General features: G+C 38.1%; 1 protein-coding gene across 5 annotated transcripts in view; it reads right to left on the bottom strand.

Annotated features, from left to right (window-relative positions):
- The window catches only part of LOC131065177 (phosphate transporter PHO1 homolog 10), a 313,132-nt gene that overhangs the window by 43,872 nt on the left and 250,145 nt on the right, over positions 1-19,115 (bottom strand). The window lies entirely within an intron of this gene.

The following is a 19,115-nucleotide window of genomic DNA, read 5'->3' as shown; positions in this document are numbered from 1 at the left end:
TTAGTTGTTTTGTCCTGAGGGGTATCCATTTGAAATCGGGTGATTTTGTCATGTAACGCTCTGACTTCCCGCTAGGTTGTTGGTTGCATTTGGACAATCATGAGGTCTTTTGGAACTACAAAGGGAGCTTCTTTTAATAAAGCTTTGAGTCAGGATGTATTTGCATTGAAGCAAGATTAGCTTATTGAACTCGCGTATTTTTGTCCTCCAGTTATTATATTTTTTCACACTTATAATCTCCGAGTCATTATGGTTTCCAAGCAAAGCTGTGATCAGTGAAAAATCTAAAGTCTGACTTCAGCGCCACCGCAATCCTCAAACCCTAGTGAGCTTCACTACTCACAAGCCAAAAGAATTGACGGAACTGAAAAGCAGTATCAAAAGAAAAGATGAGAAAATGAGAAAAAATCAAAAGAAAGAAAATGAGCTGACAAAGAAATATCAAATTGGCTAAAAGGGAATTTACGAATAACTCCACCGGGGCTATAGACGCCTGGCTGGCAATGGAGCAATGTTCGTGAGCTTGCGACGATAACCTCGTCGGGACTATGGACGTCTGACCGGCAGCGAGGCTCTATCCAGGATGCTTTTGGAGTCTAGATAAACTATGTAGCTTATCACAGGGGAATCTGGAGATCATGATTGTCTTGTTGAGAGGAATTAACGCATTTGCACACACATGGGTAACTGTGGACTTGATACTTTATCTCAATATGATGGTCTCTTCTTGTAAGTGTTTCTTAACTCCTGGTTTTGTTGGGGGAGGTTTTCTGAGTTTTCTTCTAGAAAGATTGATTCCGAAATGTTTTTCAACATTTCTCAGTGGTGTCGCCAGATGTTGTGACCATTTCACACATCGCCCCATTAAAATGGGGACCCCCTCTTTTTGCTCGTTTTTGCTCGCCTTTCTCTCTGCTTTTTTAGGGTTTTGGTTTAGTATGTCAGTTGTCTGGATTAGGGTCAAGCCTTAGGGTTCCCGTTTTGATGTTTTCAGGCCAGAGTCCAGTCAATCTTGAGAGCTTTTTGAGCTTCCTCCCGTAGGATGCAATTTTGGAAATAAAGTGAATTCGTCAAGTGGTCAAGTGAGTTGGTCTAGGTTCAGTCGGAATTTTGAATGCAAGTCCAAATTTGTCTAAGTGTTAAATGATGGAATTATGGAATTTTCTCTGAACGAATGATTCTGACCAAATTTTGAGAATTGTGATAATTGATTCTAGGCATTGGAAATGACTCGTTTTTGCCTTGTGAAGTGACTAAAGTCTTGAAATCTTGATATTTTGGCCTGCAGAAGCAAAATCGCTCCTGTCCCTCACTGAAGGACCGGAGCTTGTTTCTCAAAATTTTACTGTCCTTGCAAGATCAAGATGATTTTCGGATTGGAAGAGATAAAGGGAGGCATGTCCTTTCCGTTGAATATAATTTGAAGAATTTCGCAAACATGGAAATGTGCCAGGAGCAAAAATCGCTCCTGTCCCTCACTGAAGGACTGGAGCTTAAAATCCAACATTGCCTTGTCCTTGCAAGATTTCAACAATTTCGCGATTTGAGGAGAACCAAGGAAGTACATCCTATCAGTTGAATATAACTTGGAAATGTCATCATGAGGAAAATTAGACCTAAATGCAAAATCGCTCCTGTCCCTCAGCCAGGGACCAGGGCGAAATTTGATGATAGCTCCCGTCCCTCTCCTAGGGACCAGAGCGAATTTCCTCATAGAGCAAGTTTTGGGGCAAGGATCAAGTAAGTTTTGGGTTTGAAGCAAGCAAAGAAGGTGTAACGAACCCGTTGAAGACAAATTGAAGATTGCAAGACACCGAAGTGAGGCCTATATTTGCCTAGGCGCTACTGTCCCTCAGCCAAGGACTAGAGCGAAATGTTCAAATGTGTCCAAATTTAAGTTGCCACTCACATTTCAAGTGTTCGAAAGGGAGTAAAGAACATCATTCTGCGCCTCAAAGACAATTGCAAGTCAATATGATGAAGAATTTGCACTATATGCCCAAATTCGCTCCTGTCCCTCAGTCAGGGACCAGAGCGAAATCTCTATAAAGGCTTAAGTTTTGAATGATAATCACATTTCATACGTTCAAGAAGGACCAAAGGACATCATTCTACATTGTGAAGGCGATTGCAAATTGATAGGAACAAGGATGAGCTCAGGACACCAAGGATCGCTCCTGTCCTTCAGGCAAGGACTAGGGCGATATTCACTACACTAGCCAATTCCTTCAAAAATCACATCATACCACAGAGAGCTTATCCACACGTAGAGATCCTACATATAAGAACCTTGAAGTTTCTCCGATTGATCCTTTTCGCGATATCTTCAGCATTCGGAAACTTTATTCAAGAGAGGATAAGGTACCCTTGGGTATTTTATTCTGTGTTAGGCTGTGTACAAAATACACGTCAACAGAATTGGCGCTAATAACATTTTTGAATTTTATTAAATGCTAAAATCGATAAAATTTGAATATCCAATTAAAGTTAGCATTTAAAATTTACGCATGAGCATTTAATTAATTATTTCTTGCCTTTAAAAAATCGAAAAATTAATTACAAGGGCATTAATTAATTAATTATTAATTTAAATAAAAATTAAATTGGGGCGCTTGGGTTTTATTTGCTTTATTTTACAAAGTCGGCCCTTGGTTTTTATTTAAAAATTGTTTTAAATTACCTTATTTTGCAAAGTCGGCCTAGAGGTAATTGTAAGGGTGACCGCCTATAAAGGGGATGTAAATTATTTCATTTCAAATCATCATTCAAACATCCTTTGCATGCGAAATATCAAGAAGACAAGGAAGTGCAAAATTATCATTAGAGGGGAGTGCGAACTTAGTTTCAAGTGAAGCGAGCTTGCCATCAAGACATCGAAGACCCCAAAGGTGGTGAAGTTGCTAAGGAGGATGTTCGTTTGAAAAAGATCACGTTGAAATCTTCCAAGCTCCGATTTTTGCCTAGGCGAATTTCTTAATTTTGCATTTTAGAGTTAGCTCTCAAGTAAGGTATGGCGAAATCTTCCTTGTCTTGAATTTTGAATTTTGATCGTCATGGCCTTAAATTTTGAATTTCAGTAGCTCAATCGTTATTTAGGAAATGATAACTCAAAGACTTATCATGAAGTTTCCTAAATTTAATCTCTAATCTATAGTTATACCTTGCAAAATCTATTACTTATTATGAAATGTTGTGTAGGTGTTACAATGGCGACCCCGAAGACGGGAGCATCCACCAGTCGTCCAGCTCTCATGAAGGAAGATCAAAAGAACGAAGAACTGGAGACCAAGATCGTGTCTAAGTGGAGCAACATTGGAGATACCAACTTGGGCAACTTCAGCACGAAGAAGTTTCGAGAGGTCCCTTACATTGGCAAGCCCTCACCTGTCGCCAGGAGGATAATTGAAAGTGGCATCATTAAGGCGGCCGGCTTCCCTCCAGCAGTCCAGTGCCATGAGTTGATGATCGAGTGTGCTCGCCATTATGATCCTCAGTCCAGAACAATCGTGTCCAAGGAGGGAAACACTTTAGCTTATCTTTCAGAGGAAGCTATAAGTGAGGCTTTCCATCTTCCAGAGCACAAAGATATGATCTACAAAAGCATAGAAGGAGCCAGGTCCATGTACGAAGATGATCCAGATGCTTGCCTAAGTATCATCAACAAGAACTGGTTACTCAAGAGTCGTCCTCGCCTGAGCAAGATCCTGAACACACCACATAGGATCGATTTCCAGGAGGAGTACAGAGATTTGATAACGACGCTCAACCGAGTCACAGGAGCCCCGCAAGCCTTCTACTTTGAGAAGTGGATGTTCTACTTCATCCAGGTGATAGTTCAGGGAAAAGGAACAATTCATTGGGCTAGAATGATTAGCCATTGCTTGGACGTACAGTTAAGGAGATTGAAGGCTACCAAGTCCTTCCACATGAGTTCATACGTCATATATGCCTTGATCAGGAGCTTTGACTATGCAGGACTACCTCACAGAGGAGTGATTGGAAGAGGACCCGGTGAGGTCAGAGTTTGTGATTCCTATGTCCATTTGCATCATCCACCAGGAAGCAACTACAAGTTAGTTAATGATACCTTCACGATGAACATCACAAGGACGTTGCAAGGCGGGATTCACAAGAGACTATCGCAGGATGCATAGGAACTAGTAAAGAGGTACGGTGCATGGTTTATCCAATTTCCGAAATTTACTTATATCAGAGTTCATGGATGTCCTTCACCTCCATACATGTTGCCGAGATATCCGACAGACAGAATAGTGTTACTTGAGGTAACAAGACAGTTGGCAACGTATGCGAAGGCATTCAGACATAGACATGGAAATGGAGTTCCTGTACCTATCATATTGGGCAATTCAGTTGAGGTATGTCCTAATGCTCTAGCCATGGATGACGCAGAGAAGGAGTTAGCTTTATATTCATTTTCATTCTTTGCCTTGAGAGAGAGCTTTGATCCACATGGATATATAGAGGAGACAGTCGGTAGGAAATATAAGCATGAGTTCCAGATAGAAGATTTTATGATGAATCTCTTAGATGATCTTGAAGTGAAAAGAAAGATGCATTCTAGATTGCCTTTGGATTTCATCAGGAAATGCAAGATTTACAGAGTGGCAGACCAAGCTCAGGACAGTGGCAGACATCTCCAATTATCCTATGATCGAGAAAGCAAAACAGTGAGGTTAGATTGGAATGAGCCCGAGGTTGTGGATCTAGATACTTTGATGGCTCCAGTCTTGTCTTGTACTCGCAGATGGGTTGATGTGTAGCATCAGAAGTTGAGAGAGCAAGGCATAGCTATGACTTTCACCTTGGAGGAGAGACCAGCTGAAGGTGGAGCAAGTGTAAGCGAAGGCAATCCTAATCCCAGAAATACAAGCGAAGGCAACCTTCGAAGTGCAAGTGAAGGCAATCTCCATCCAAGAGGCTCGAAGAGGAAAGAGAGACCTGAGAAGAGAGAATCTTCCAAGAAGAAGCAAGAGGCCAACCGAGATCGTTCATCCGGTACGTCTTCTCGACAAGAGAAGAGGACATTTGAGATAGAGGAGTCTATGGAGTCAATGGTACAAAATGATAAAGAAGGACAGGCACCAGGTGGATCTCTTTGAGACAATGAGTTGCATGAAGATAGGGAAGATAATGAAGTAACATCTCCTCCCAGAGAAGAAGAATTGCTTAAGGAAATACAGGTTAAAGAGACAAGATCTGCCATCCCAGATTGGTTGAAGGAAAGATTAACGAAGGTGATTGTGATCGAGGACGAAGACAATGTGATTGATTTAGAGAGCCTTGTTGGACATTCCCAGGAAGTGACAGAGAAGAGGAAGGCTACTAAGATGTCCAAAATGATTAGAGATGAGACTGGATCCAGAAAGTTGCAGATAGCTACACCGGCAGTGGACAAATATGAAGGCGAGATCCTCGCAGAAGAATATGATGTAGAAACATTTGAGCTAGGTCCATCCACAGCCGAACAGACAATGGATGATGCCACCGATTCATTTGAGGCATTGAAAGACAAGCTTAAGGAAGAAATGGAGAAAAATAGAAAGCTTCAGACAGAGGTCGGTGCATGGAGAACATATTTCAGCCATCTCAATCAACCTTTAGGACGTCAGGATCCAGCAAGATCACCCGTACAGGCACTTCCCCTTCAATCAATTGGTGAGGCAGAGAGATTCAGAAGTTTGGTCCAGCATATGAGCACTTGGATTGACAAATCTCATACAGTTGCCGTAGAATTTGCAACAAGGATGATGAAGACCATTCATAGGGCTATTCAGGTTCTTGAGATCATCCACAACTTGATGATAACGGTAGCCGGTTTTGCTCATACCAAAGAGGTTATCATTCCTGTCTTGCAAGTAATCAGACAAACATCAAAGAAGGTCTTAGCGCAGGAAAAGATCATGGATGGAGGACCTCACAGTTTACTTCAGTGGTCAACCTTACTCCAGATGAAGGAAGTTCTCTTCGAGGACATCAGTACTAGATGTAGCCATGTTGAGGAGGTTATCCACCCGATCCAGGACAGAGTATTTGAGGTACTACGTACCATTCTTGGCAGGAGGATCGAAGTTGAGACAGATGTGGATTTGCAGGAATTGGAGGAAAGAATTAAGGTTATCTTTTGCAAGGATGCTAATGTTATCATAGATGAGCAACGGGACCAGATGTTTGCTACCATGCTCCTGATTGAAAAGACTAAAGAACTTGAACCTGAATGGGACACTGCTCTTCTCAAGGCATTTGATCAGGTCATCCACTTGGAAGAAAGAATGAGGAATCTTCCCGAGATTCCAATTGCTGAGATCGAAGGAATCGTATCAAGATTCATTGCATATGCTAAAAAAGAGCATTGGAAAGGGAATAAGATTCTAGATGAGAGGTTGTTATAGATGACATGGCACCTTAATTGTCATTGGTCTATGTCTCCTAGGTTTTTGTGCCAAATTTAATATTTGGCTATGCATTTAATATTGTTCAGTAAAAAGGAGGCTATTTGTAATAAACCCTAATTAGGGTTTAGGTGTCATAATCTTGGCCATTGATCTTCTTTCAATCTGCACCGTTCATTGTAATTGAGGATGCTATTTATACCCTCATTTCTTTTCATTTTGTAATGAATCAATCAGAGAGAGTTAGAAATTATTGATGCATTAGAGAGAATAGAGTTTAGAAGTAAGTTATTTTGTAGCAAGATTGAGCTTTGAGAAAGGAATTCAAACAATTGTTGTATATGATGGCTTTGAGATCAATAAAATATTGAAGTTATGGTGTTTTGTTGCAATTCTCTTGGTTATCTTCATGGTTGTTCATTTTTCTTGAATCATTCTCAATCAAAGTAGGGTGTTAATTTGAAGGACAAAGTGTTGGACTTGATCTTTGGTAGGATTCGCTTTCCAAACCACTAGCTTCTTGCTGATTGTAGGAACGCCTTGCGTGGTCGACTGGAGATATTTGAATCGCTTTAAACCTTCAATCGTTGTTGTATCTTGGATATGTACCTTCGTGGTAGTGTCTTTGATCTTTGATGTATTGAAAAATCATTTGTTACCTTAGAAGATCGCATCAATTTCAATTGAGTCGTTGATTTATGGCAATATTGAAGTTGGTAGAATCTCACCAAGTCTTGTCCGCATTAAGTCATTCCTAGGGTTAGACTAGATTAGACCTCTTGCAAACCCTATCCTTTTGATATTTTTTTGAAAAGCTTGTTTAGTTTAGAAAAATCTTCGGCGACGTAAGGCCCCTTGATGACATAGCAATCACAACGACCACTGGTGCTTATCCACACGTAGAGACCCTACTAAAAAGAACATTGGAGTCATCCTAACTGATCCTTCTTGCGATATCTTCAGCAGTTAGCGACTTTATTCAAGAGAGGATAAGATGACTTTAGTCAACACTCCTGAAGACTGGTGGAAGACTTCTTTTATCCCCTCAACTAGGACGCTATTATTCAGAGGTGGGAAATAATATCCCGAGTCTTCAATAGGTTCATTTGCTGATGCCAGTGGAAATTGGGAACCAGGAGGTACCATCGGTCCATTAGCTAACGTTGGCAGAAATCTTCCATTTTGGGCCTGGTCGACCTCTCCTTTTGGTAAATGTTTGTAACTTTCCACAACCATGGCCTGGTCATACCGAGTATTCGGGACCATTTCATATCCTGTTGTAGGAGGATTTTCAGGTGCATCATTGCTACGCATCTCCTGCTGGAATATGTCAGCTGCAATCTTGAATTCCGGACACTGCAATTCAGAATGTTGGTTTGTACTGTGGAGTCTACACCAGCTGGATAAGACCGCCTCTGCTAGAAACACTTTACTGGTAGGATGATTTTCCTGATTTTGTGAGCTTGATGGGTTGTCTAGTGGCGTCACCACATTTTGACATTGACAAAACAGTGGCTCTGGTAAGTGAGAATTACCTTTGGCCTCAAATTCATAAGGATGTAAGGAAATTCGTTCAGAGTTGCAAAATTTGTCAAGTTGCAAAAGTTGGAAGTTAGAATGTAGGATTTTATAGACCTTTGACAGTACCAGAGAGACCTTGGGAAGACATAAGCATGGATTTCATACATGGATTGCCTAAGACACAGAGAGGGAATGATTCTATATTTGTGGTGGCAGATATATTCTCAAAGATGGCACATTTCATACCTTGTAAGAAGACAACAGATGCAGTGCATGTAGCAAACCTATTTTTCAGGGAAGTTGTGAGGTTGCATGGGTTACATAGAAGTATTGTTTCAAACCGGGATACTAAGTTTGTTGGTTACTTTTGGAGGACACTTTCGAGGAAGATCAAGACTGATCTGAAGTTCAGCTCTACATTTCACCCACAAACAAATGGACAAACAGAGGTAGTGAACAGGAGTTTAGGAAATTTGTTGAGATGTTTGGTTGGAGATAAACTTGGAGGTTGGGATTTGATTCTTGCACAAGCAAAATTTGCATACAACAATTCAATGAACAAGAGTACTAGTAAAACACAGTTTGAGATTGTTACTGGAATGAATCCTAAAGGTATATCAGAATTGAGAGACATCAGTCATGAGGATAAAAGAAGCGCTGAAGCAGAGGAGTTCGCTGAAACAACATTTGGAAGATATGAACCAAAAGTATAAGGAGAAGGTGGATGAGAAGAGAAGACATAAGGAATTTGAAGTTGGAGATGAGGTAATGGTGTATCTGAGAAAGGGAAGGGTTCCAGTTGGAACATACAATAAGCCGAAGATCAGAAAATTTGGACCTTGTAAGATCTTGAATAGGTTTGATTCCAACAATGCAAATGAAGTTGAGTTATCGGATACCTTGGGTATATCACCTATATTCAACATAGTAGATCTCTATCAATATCATGAGGTAGAATTCAATGATAATAGTGGACTAGATTTAGAGAGGTTGTTTCCTGAGAAGAAACCGGATGAGATTGAGGAGATTTTGGATAGCAGAGTTGGTAAGAGCACACGAAGAAGACAACACATAGAATAACTTGTGAAGTGGAAGGACAGACCAGTGGAAGATTCTTCTTGGATTTCTTAGGTTGAGGTAGACGGTCTTGGTTTTCCTCCAGCCCCATCAAAGTGGGAGACTCACTTTTCAAATAACCCCAAATGCCTGATGCGGGAGCATCCTTGGTTCTTTGCAATCTTGCACCAACCAAAAATATTTGCTTTTTGTTTTGTTTCTTGTTCAGTTTTGTGTTTCAGTTTTTGTGATTGACTTCGGACCCCTCCAAGTAGCTCATTTTTTGTGTGGAGCTGGATTTAACTTGTAGACATGTTCTTGTATGTTGATCTTGGTTTTCAGCTCATTTGGATCTCTTTCCAGTAGGATTTTGCTTCCGGATTGTCTGGCAATTCTCAGTTTCGAAACCAGTTTGAACTTTAGTAGCTAGAAGATGTTTCCTTACCTTGCAGAGCATCTCCTTGACTTGTGGAGCCGATTGGCACTTCATACAATGTTCCCATACGCTTGGCCAACCTTCCTTTTGGTCCGCGTTTCATTTCAGTTCTTTTCCGGAGGATTTTCTTCATGCTTAGGGCTGACCTATTTGCACATTACACTTTCTCGCCCTGGGGATTGTAATCTTTCTTTGGCCCACCCAGATGTGTTCCAGATGCTATATAATGATGTATTAGATCCTAGATGAGTAGTTAGTGGACAGTTGATGATGATCAGATAGAAATAGATCAAATTTGGACATCTCTTTGGTTTCGGTTGGAATGTGTATTCTGTAATCATTCTTGTTAGCCTGTTTGTAGCTCAGATGTTGCTGGCCAGTTGTATTTGAATTCATGATATAATTAAAGCCCAATCTGGCATTCTCTCTATTCTGTGTTATTGTTTCCGTTGTGTTAATCTTGTTGCATGGTCTGGACCGTTTTCTTTGAGGACCCTCCTATCGTGGCTACGTCACTTTGGTAAGCATTCATCACTACAACAAGAAGAACCAAGTGAAGAATTGCAAGCTGTCCCAGAGGAAGAAATTTCAAGCATCATTGACGAAGATAAACAAATGAACCTTGCGATAGAGACAAAGAATGATTAGTAATTCTAAGGGGTGCTACCAAGAGAAACTATATTCCAAGATCAAATTGGGAAAATTTTCAAAGATATGCTTACAAAGCTACACAAGGATGCATGGTTTATGCAAAGTAGTGAGCCTGGTGTTACCATGGAGGCTGAGTATGAGAAGCAATTCGAAGTGGTATTAAGTCTGTTACTAAAGATTCAAGAGGAACTAATAGGTGAAAAGTTTCATGTTTACAATTTAATATTTCCATTTGAGTTAATTTTCACCACCATATGATTACTAATGAGGGTAATAATGATTTACATGTTTTGAATGCCCGTGGGATAATACATCACCAATGGCAACCTCCCGAGGCTGTTGGGGATCCCTTTTCAAATGATGTGTTGGGGAGTGATAGCACACAAGAATCACCATTCGAACACGAAGCACACTAGGTTGTCTCTTTCCTTGCTCCTAATTTTGAATGTTATGAACTTGATTATGGGCGTTTAGGAAGAACTACTTGCGTTTGGATTGACCATGGACTTGATGAATTGCCATAACTGCTTATCCTGCGAGAAGTGTTTCTTGAGTATGAGAGTTGCATTGTGAGAGCTTGCTTCTCCGAGTTCAAGTATAAGTTTGCTCAACTTTAAACCATCACCCTTGCCATGCTCTTATTGCACTTTTTGAGAAATCATGTCAAGTCATGTTCATATGTCACTCTTTTGAGTCATGTCCGGTTTAGAAGACTTGTAAATAGTCTTAGGGTAGATTTTCTTTTTTGTCTGTTTTAGTTTAGTTGTTTTGTCAAGCCAAGTTGTTAGTTTTCTTTGATTCAATTGGCTCAAGATTGTTAGGTGGCTCAGGTTGATTGCTTTCTTTAGTTTAGTTTTCTTTGGTTAGCCATTGCTTAGTTTAGGTGGTCCTTAGTTGGAACCTTTCTTTGTGAGAAAGGCGTTGTGTTGTTTCGCATATGTTGGTGTGATTCTTATCTTATGTTCGGTCCATTTCCTAGATAACTATTTATGAAGTACTTTAGAATCTGAGGTTGTTCCTCTCTAACTTTATCACTTGGCTAGGATCTATACTTGACTTTGAAAGGAATCACCTATTGTATCTTGATACTGAAATCTTTTGATTACTGTATTTTTACACACTTAGATCTAAGTCATTGTTGTTTCTTAGGTGAAGTCTTGGCTAGTGAAAAATCTTAAATCCTACTTTAATGCCACTATAATTCTCAAACCCATGTGAGCTTCATTGCTTACGAGTCAAAGTGTGAAAAATATGTAAAAAACAAAGAGAAATAAAAAAAAAGAAAAACCAAGAGAAAATACAATAGAAAAAAAATGAAGTGAAATGAAATATCAAAGTATTTGGCTTTGGGGACATGCGAGTAACTCTATTGGGACTATGGATGCCTAGCTGGCAAAGGAACAATAGTCGTGAGATTAAAGCCATAACATCGTTAAGGCTATGGATGCTTGCTGGCAATGAGGCTCTATCCCGGATGCTTTTGAAGTTAGGACTACTCATGTAGCTCGTCACGGTGGATTCTATGAGTCACAATGTTCTTTTTAGATGGAATGAATGTATTTGCACACACCTGGGTAATCAAAGACCAAGTGCCTTGATCCAATTTGGGATTCTTCTTCCCTTTTGAGTACTTCTCCTAGTCATTTGACAGTTTGGGTTGAATTATCCAAAGGTTCTAGGTGTGGATTGAGTCTTTATTTTTAAAATGTTCAGGAGCATTTATTTGAATTGGCACTAGATGTTGTGAGGTTTCACACATAGCTCCACTGCAAATGGGGACCCCACTTTTTTCTTAGTTGTGTCTTAGCTTGGTGATAGACGTAGTTGTTAGCCTTTTCTAGTGAGAGAAGGTGTGAATTGCTAAGTTGCTATGTTGTCATATTGTCAATGTTGCTAAGGTTGCTAGGTTGTTGAAGTTGTTAATGTTGTTTGTGTCCAGGGTGCCATTAGGAGTAGGTTAAAAGGCATGGAGTGGTAAGTTCGCTTGTACTTCCATCAAGATCTACAAGAACAACACATAAGGTCATGTATTTCAAGTCCACATCATGTAAGGCCTAGAGGGGTAAAATCATGAAAAAATTTCTAAGTAAAATTCAACCACCTCCTTAGGGGGGTAAGTTTTGCATTGGTGTCAAACCCTACCTTAGGTTAATCATTCAAAAACGTCTAAGTATGACTTCAAGGAGCTTCAATCAACATTTCGTGCATGTCTACCCTCTATATGCACTCACCTTACGATAGCCTCATGATACGAGATCTCAAGGGAAAAAAATGTGAAAATTTACCTAAGTGAAGGATCAACCCCCTCATTTCATGTATAAGGTTGTGCATTCTAACCCTTGAATGCCGTCATGGCTTTGTGCAAGCCTACTCATGGCAAGCGCTAATGTATTTGGTTGTGTGCCCTTCACTGCCATGTTCACTTGTGCAAGGCATGGCTTCAAATGCGCTCAACATTCATTTGGTAGTGCAAGGGACCCTAGCAAGTGCGTTCACCCATCTTGTTGTCAAGGCCACAAGATGCACTTCATCTCGGAATTCATGCAAACCTACCCCTAAATTCCACCCATGGAGGGAGTGATGAAAGTTTGTCCTAGGAAAAATTAACCCTCCTTGGGCATGTATAAAGATGTGCATACTGACTCCTCAAATCCGCCAATCTTCTCGCCTTCCATTTGCAAGCAAAATGTTGGTTTCCCCTCGAAATTCGCCAAATGTAATTCTTGAAAGTGTTGTTGAAAACTTTCTAATGTTGATCAAAATTGTTGAATGACCCCTTAGATCTGCCAATATTTGTGAAGTATTGCAAGCTTACCCCCTAAGTCCGCCACAAATTGTAGGACTTGTCTCTAAATCCACCAATGTTGGAGTAAAGTAATGTTAAACATGTTACGTATGCTACTTCGGTGAGGTAAATTGTAAAGCTTCCTTTAAAGTTCGCCATTGCAAGTATCAAACAATGTTGAAGGACCCTCCAAGCCCACCAATGTGTTTCAGGCAAAATTTAGCATTTGACCAAACAATGTTGGAGGCTTCCTTGAGTCGGCCAACGAGTTTGGGTATAAATTTTACATTAAGCCAAAAAATGTTATTTACCCTCTAAAATCTGCCATTGTTTTCAAAGAAAGTTTTACAATGCAACAAAAAATGTTGATTTACCTTCTAAGTTCACCAATCTTATGAAAAATAAATTGAATGAATGATTCAATAATCGGATAATCTATTCAACAATATACAAGCGTATATAAAGAGATTACAAGGACGACGTTCTAAATTAAGAACAAGTCGTTTAAAGTGAACTACTAAAAAGCTAAATGCTAAAAAAAGCTTAAAAGCTAATTAACTAAAAAGAAAAAGCTAAATGCTAAATAAAGCTTAAAAGCTAATTAACTAAAAAGCTAAATGATCATTAAACAAGGAACTAAATATAGGTGACTAAAATATAATTAAATATTCTAATACCCTCCCTTAATGGTCATTCTATCTACTAACTACCCTACAGAAGACACTGCAGGTCTTTTGATCACAAAAGAAAAGAACACTCTGCTACAGTGGAGACCCTCCCTAGATCTGAAAAGTGTTAATGACCAAGAATACCAAAATCCATCCAACCTGATGTTGGGTAACCAAACTGAAACCTGAAACCATGATTTTGAGGAAAAATCGGCAAACCCTCCAAAACTGAAGATACAAATCATCATTTTTGTGGAAAAAAAATGGTAAAAACCCTTGAAACGATTTTTGTGGAAAAAATCGAACAAAACCCTGAAACTTCGCATGGCAAGACCCAAAACACCACGTGGTAAGACACCAAACATCACGCGGTAAAACATAAGACATCATGCAGGAAAACACCAGACATCATCACGTGGTAAAATACCAGACATCACGTGGTAAAACAACAAACCTCATGAGGCAAAATAGCAGACATCACGTGGTAAAACACCACTCCTTGATTTTTGAGGAAAAATCAAGTAAAACCCTCCCATGATTTTTTGTGGAGAAAAATCAGAAAACCCACACAAGCTTTGCAGATGACAGATAATAATTTTTAAGGAAAAAATTCTAAACCCTGTGAACAATTTTTGAGGAAAAAAAATGTGAAAACCCTGGGACCTGTAGGACGAGGTCTCGCCTAAATCAATCTGATCAAGGGACCGATATTCAAATATCGTGAACATGCACTATTTCTAGGAGTTGTGGTAGTTGTTGAACTTTTGACTGTGTTCCAACATGATGTTGGTCAAAGATGCCATCACAAAAATGGAGGTTGAACGAGGTCAACCTAGTGAAAGCATGAGACAAAAGAATCCGATTCAAAAATCAGAATAGAAGCAGCTGCACAAAAAATCTGAAATCCTAGAGGAGAATTCTGGCAAGAATTCCAAAGTGAGAATTCTGAGGTGTGGAAGAAACCCTAAAGTTAAAAAAATTCTGCAAACTTAAAACAGCATAAATGGTGCCAAAAAAAAAAACAAATAGATAAATTGAATGAATGATTCAATAATCGGATAATCTATTCAACAATATACAAGCGTATATAAAGAGATTACAAGGACGACGTTCTAAATTATTGAATCATTCATTCAATAATCGGATAATCTATTCAACAATATACAAGCATATATAAAGAGATTACAAGGACGACGTTCTAAATGAAGTTATTAGTAGATAGAATGACCATTAAGAGAGGGTATTAGAATATTTAATTATAATTTAGTCACCTATATTCAGTTCCTTATTTAATAGTCATCTTCTATTTTTAGTGATGGCATCTTTAACCAACATCATGTTGGAACATAGTCAAAAGTTCAACAACTGCCACAACACCTGGAAATAGTGCATGTTCATGATCTCTGAATATCATTGCCTTGATCAGATTGATTTAGGCCAAACCTCGTCCTACAGGTCCCAGGGTTTTCACATTTTTTTCGCCAAACTTTAAAGAATCCCATTGACCCACTCTGATACCATGAAAAATAAATTGAATGAATGATTCAATAGTCGGATAATCTATTCAACATTATACAAGCGTATATATAGAGATTACAAGACGAGGTTCTAAATTAAGAACAAGTCGTTTAAAGTGAACTACTAAAAATAGAAGATGACCATTAAACAAGGAACTAAATATAGGTGACTAAAATATAATTAAATATTCTAATACCCTCCCTTAATGGTCATTTAGCTTTTTAGTAGTTCACTTTAAACAACTTGTTCTTAATTTAGAATGTCGTCTTGTAATCTCTATATATACGCTTGTATATTGTTAAATAGATTATTCGATTATTGAATCATTTATTCAATTTATTTTTCATGGTATCAGAGCAGGTCAATGAGATTCTTTAAAGTTTGGCAAATTTTTTAATAAAAATTCATGCCCTTCTTTTTTAAATATTTTCTAAATTTTTTTTATTGTTTTTTTATAAAAAAAACGATTTTGCTTTTTAGAAGGCTTTTTGAGGGTTTCGAGGGTTTCTGCTTCGTGGGCGAATTTCTGTGTTGGGCAGCAGTTCATGTTTTTTTTTTAGAGTTCTGGAGATTTTCGGGCCTGCAACCCGGAGTTTTTTTTTTGTAGATTGAAAATTTTCCTAGGGTTTATGCAATTTTCAACTAGGGTTTTGATTCTTCAGTTCAAGTCAAAATTTTATTTTGCTTGCAAATTCTTGGTGCGTTTTTCGAGATCTCAACTGCATCGTCGTCAGATTTTTATAGGTGCATTGTTCTCCATGCCTCGATTTTTGAGCCATCAAAGCAAGTCGATGGGATTCTTTAAAGTTTGGCGAATTTTTTAATAAAAATTCATGCCCTTCTTTCTAGAATATTTTCCAGACTTTTTTTTATTTTTTTTTATAAAAAACGATTTTGCTTTTTTTAAAGCTTTTTGAGGGTTTCGAGGGTTTCTAGTTCGTGGGCAAATTTCTTTGTGCTGGGTAGCAGTTCATGTTTTTTTAGGGTTTTGGAGATTTTCGAGCTGCAACCTGGAGGTTTTCTTTTGCAGATTGAAAATTTTCCTAGGGTTTCTGCAATTTTCAACTAGGGTTTTGACCCTTCAATTCAAGTCAAAATTTTATTCTGGTTGCAGATTCTTGCTGGGTTTTTTGAGACCTCAACTGGGTCATCATCAAATTTTTTGGGTGCATCGTTTTCCGTGCCTCAATTTTTGAGCCACGGATCTGTATTTTGTTTTCAGATTCTTGGTGGGTTTTTCAAGATCTTTTTTGGGTTGGTATCATATTTTTCTAGGTGCCTCGTTTTTTGTGCCTCAAATTTTGTGCCAACGAATTTGCCTTGGAATTTAAAAACAGTCCACAATTTTTGCTAATTCTATGGACGTCGGGAATTTTGGTGCTTTCTGGGCACCGTTTATGCTGTTTTAAGTTTGTAAAATTTTTTTAATTTATGGGTTTCTTCCAAACCTCGAAATTCGTGCCAGAATTCTTCTCTAGGGTTTCAGTTTTTTCAAAAGCTGCTTCTATTCTGATTTTTGAATCAGATTCTTTTGTCTCATGCTTTCACTAGGTTGACCTCATTCAACCACCATTTTCGTGATGGCTTCTTGAACAACATAATGTTGGAACACAGTCAAAAGTTCAACAGTTGCCACAACACCTGGAAACAGTGCATGTTCACGATATTTGAATATCGTTACCTTTATCAGATTGATTTAGGCCAAACCTCGTCTTACAAGTCCTAGTGTTTTCATGATTTTTTCCTGAAAAATTGTCCTTGGGTTTTCTGATTTTTCTCCACAAAAAAATCATGGGAGCATTTTGCTTGATTTTTCCTCAAAAATCAGGGAGTGTTGTTTTACCACGTGATGTCTGCTATTTTGCCGCGTGAGGTTTGCTGTTTTACCAAGTGATGTCTAGTATATTACCACGTGATGTTGTTTGATGTTTTACCACGTGGTGTTTTGGGTCTTGCCATGCAAAGTTTCAGGGTTTTGTTCAATTTTTTCCAAAAAAATCGTTTCAAGGGTTTTTACCCTTTTTTTCCACAAAAATGATGATTTGTATCTTCAGTTTTGGAGGGTTTGCCGATTATCCTCAAAATCATGGTTTCAGGTTTCAGTTTGGTTACCCAACGTCAGGTTGGATGGATTCTGGTATTCTTGGTCATTAACACTTTTCAGATCCAGGGAGGGTCTCCACCGCAGAAGTGTTATTTTCATTTGTGATCAAAAGATTTGCAGTGTCTTCTGTAGGGTAGTTAGTAGATAGAATAACCATTAAGGGAGGGTATTAGAATATTTAATTATATTTAGTTCCTTGTTTAATGGTCATTATATTTTAGTCACCAACTCAAAAAAGCTCTTGAAAAACCCACAAAGAATCTGAAATCAGAATGCAAATTCGACGGCTCAAAAATCGAGGCACAAATACGATGCAACCAGAAAAATCTGATGACGACCTAGTTGAGGTCTCGAAAAACCCACCAAGAATCTGCAACTAGAATAAAATGTCGACTTGAACTGAAGGGTCAAAACCCTAGTCAAAAATTGCAGAAACCCTAGGAAAATTTTCAATCTCTAAAAAAAACCTCCAAGTTGCGGGCCTGAAAATTTCTAGAACCCTAAAAAAAACATGAATTGCTGCCCAACACAGAAATTCACCCACAAACCAGAAACCCTCAAAAAGCCTTCTAAAAAGCAAAATCGTATTTTTTATTAAAAAAAATAAAAAAAATCTGGAAAATATTCCAGAAAGAAGGGCATGAATTTTATTAAAAAATTCGCCAAACTTTAAAGAATTCCATTGACCCACTCTGATACCATGAAAAATAAATTGAATGAATGATTCAATAATCGGATAATCTATTCAACAATATACAAGCGTTTATAAAGAGATTACAAGGACGACGTTCTAAATTAAGAACAAGTCGTTTAAAGTGAACTACTAAAAAGCTAAACGCTAAATAAAACTTAAAAGCTAATTAACTAAAAAGAAAAAGCTAAATGCTAAATAAATCTTAAAAGCTAATTAACTAAAAAGCTAAATGACCATTAAACAAGGAACTAAATATAGGTGACTAAAATATAATTAAATATTCTAATATCTTATACCTTTCCTATTTGCATTGAGGCATGATAAACTTGTTGCTGGACCTCCCAAACCTGCCAATCTAAAGGCAAAGTAAAACATTTCAAAAGGTGAAAGATTGGCCTCCCTTCATTCAAAAGTACAAACAGATAATGCTTAGGTCAGCTTAATAGGAAGAAGGTGTATTGAAGGTGAGGGCGCATATAAGGTAAAGAGCGAACTTGCTCATTTCAACATCAAATAAATCAATTTTGGGCTTAACATTCCTAGGATTAGATTAGATTTCTACACAGTCATCTCCTTTTGTCTTTATTTTCCAAGCGAGTCAAGTAAAATTGCACATTCTAGTTGTGTTCGAAGTGGAAGTCCCACTGTGATTACCACAAAGATCACATCATATTCACTGAGTCTATCTCAAGCATAAAGTCAATTGTTCGCATTTTAAAACTTGGAGTTATCTCATTTGATCATATTCATTAGCATAATAGGTTTCTTTGTTCAAGAGGATAGAATACTTGATATTTTATTTTGTGGTTTAGGTGTCCGAAAAAACACATCAACAGATCTAACTAAAAAGAAGGAACCCTTGCAATTCAGAAAATGCCTCAAAATTGTCCTTCAACACCACCAATCCTTCTAAGATTTAAACATCACAAAAAAATTAAATTGCACAAATTATGACAATTAAATATTTGCCAGTTCATTTCTACAAGAGTAACTTCATTTACACATGCCAACTGACTTCTGCCAACATGGATATCTGGTCTGCAAGCAAAAATCTGAACCAGAGGAGGGCACATTCAATTTGCAGATTTTATAACACCTGCATGATCAGACCCTGAAATTCTAACATTGTAGTGAATCGACTCATAATATCTGTAGCATCTTTTCCCCATCTTTAAATATCCTTAAATTCATTTTATGTCAACAATTAATTTAACATTTATCATTTCCAATCCCAATTCAATTTTTTAAATTAAAATATTTATATTATTTAAC

This window comes from Cryptomeria japonica, chromosome 10 (genome assembly GCF_030272615.1).
Source record: "Cryptomeria japonica chromosome 10, Sugi_1.0, whole genome shotgun sequence".
Classification (NCBI taxonomy): domain Eukaryota; kingdom Viridiplantae; phylum Streptophyta; class Pinopsida; order Cupressales; family Cupressaceae; genus Cryptomeria; species Cryptomeria japonica.
Note: the sequence above shows the minus strand (reverse complement) of the source record. Positions and strands in the feature narration are given on the sequence as shown.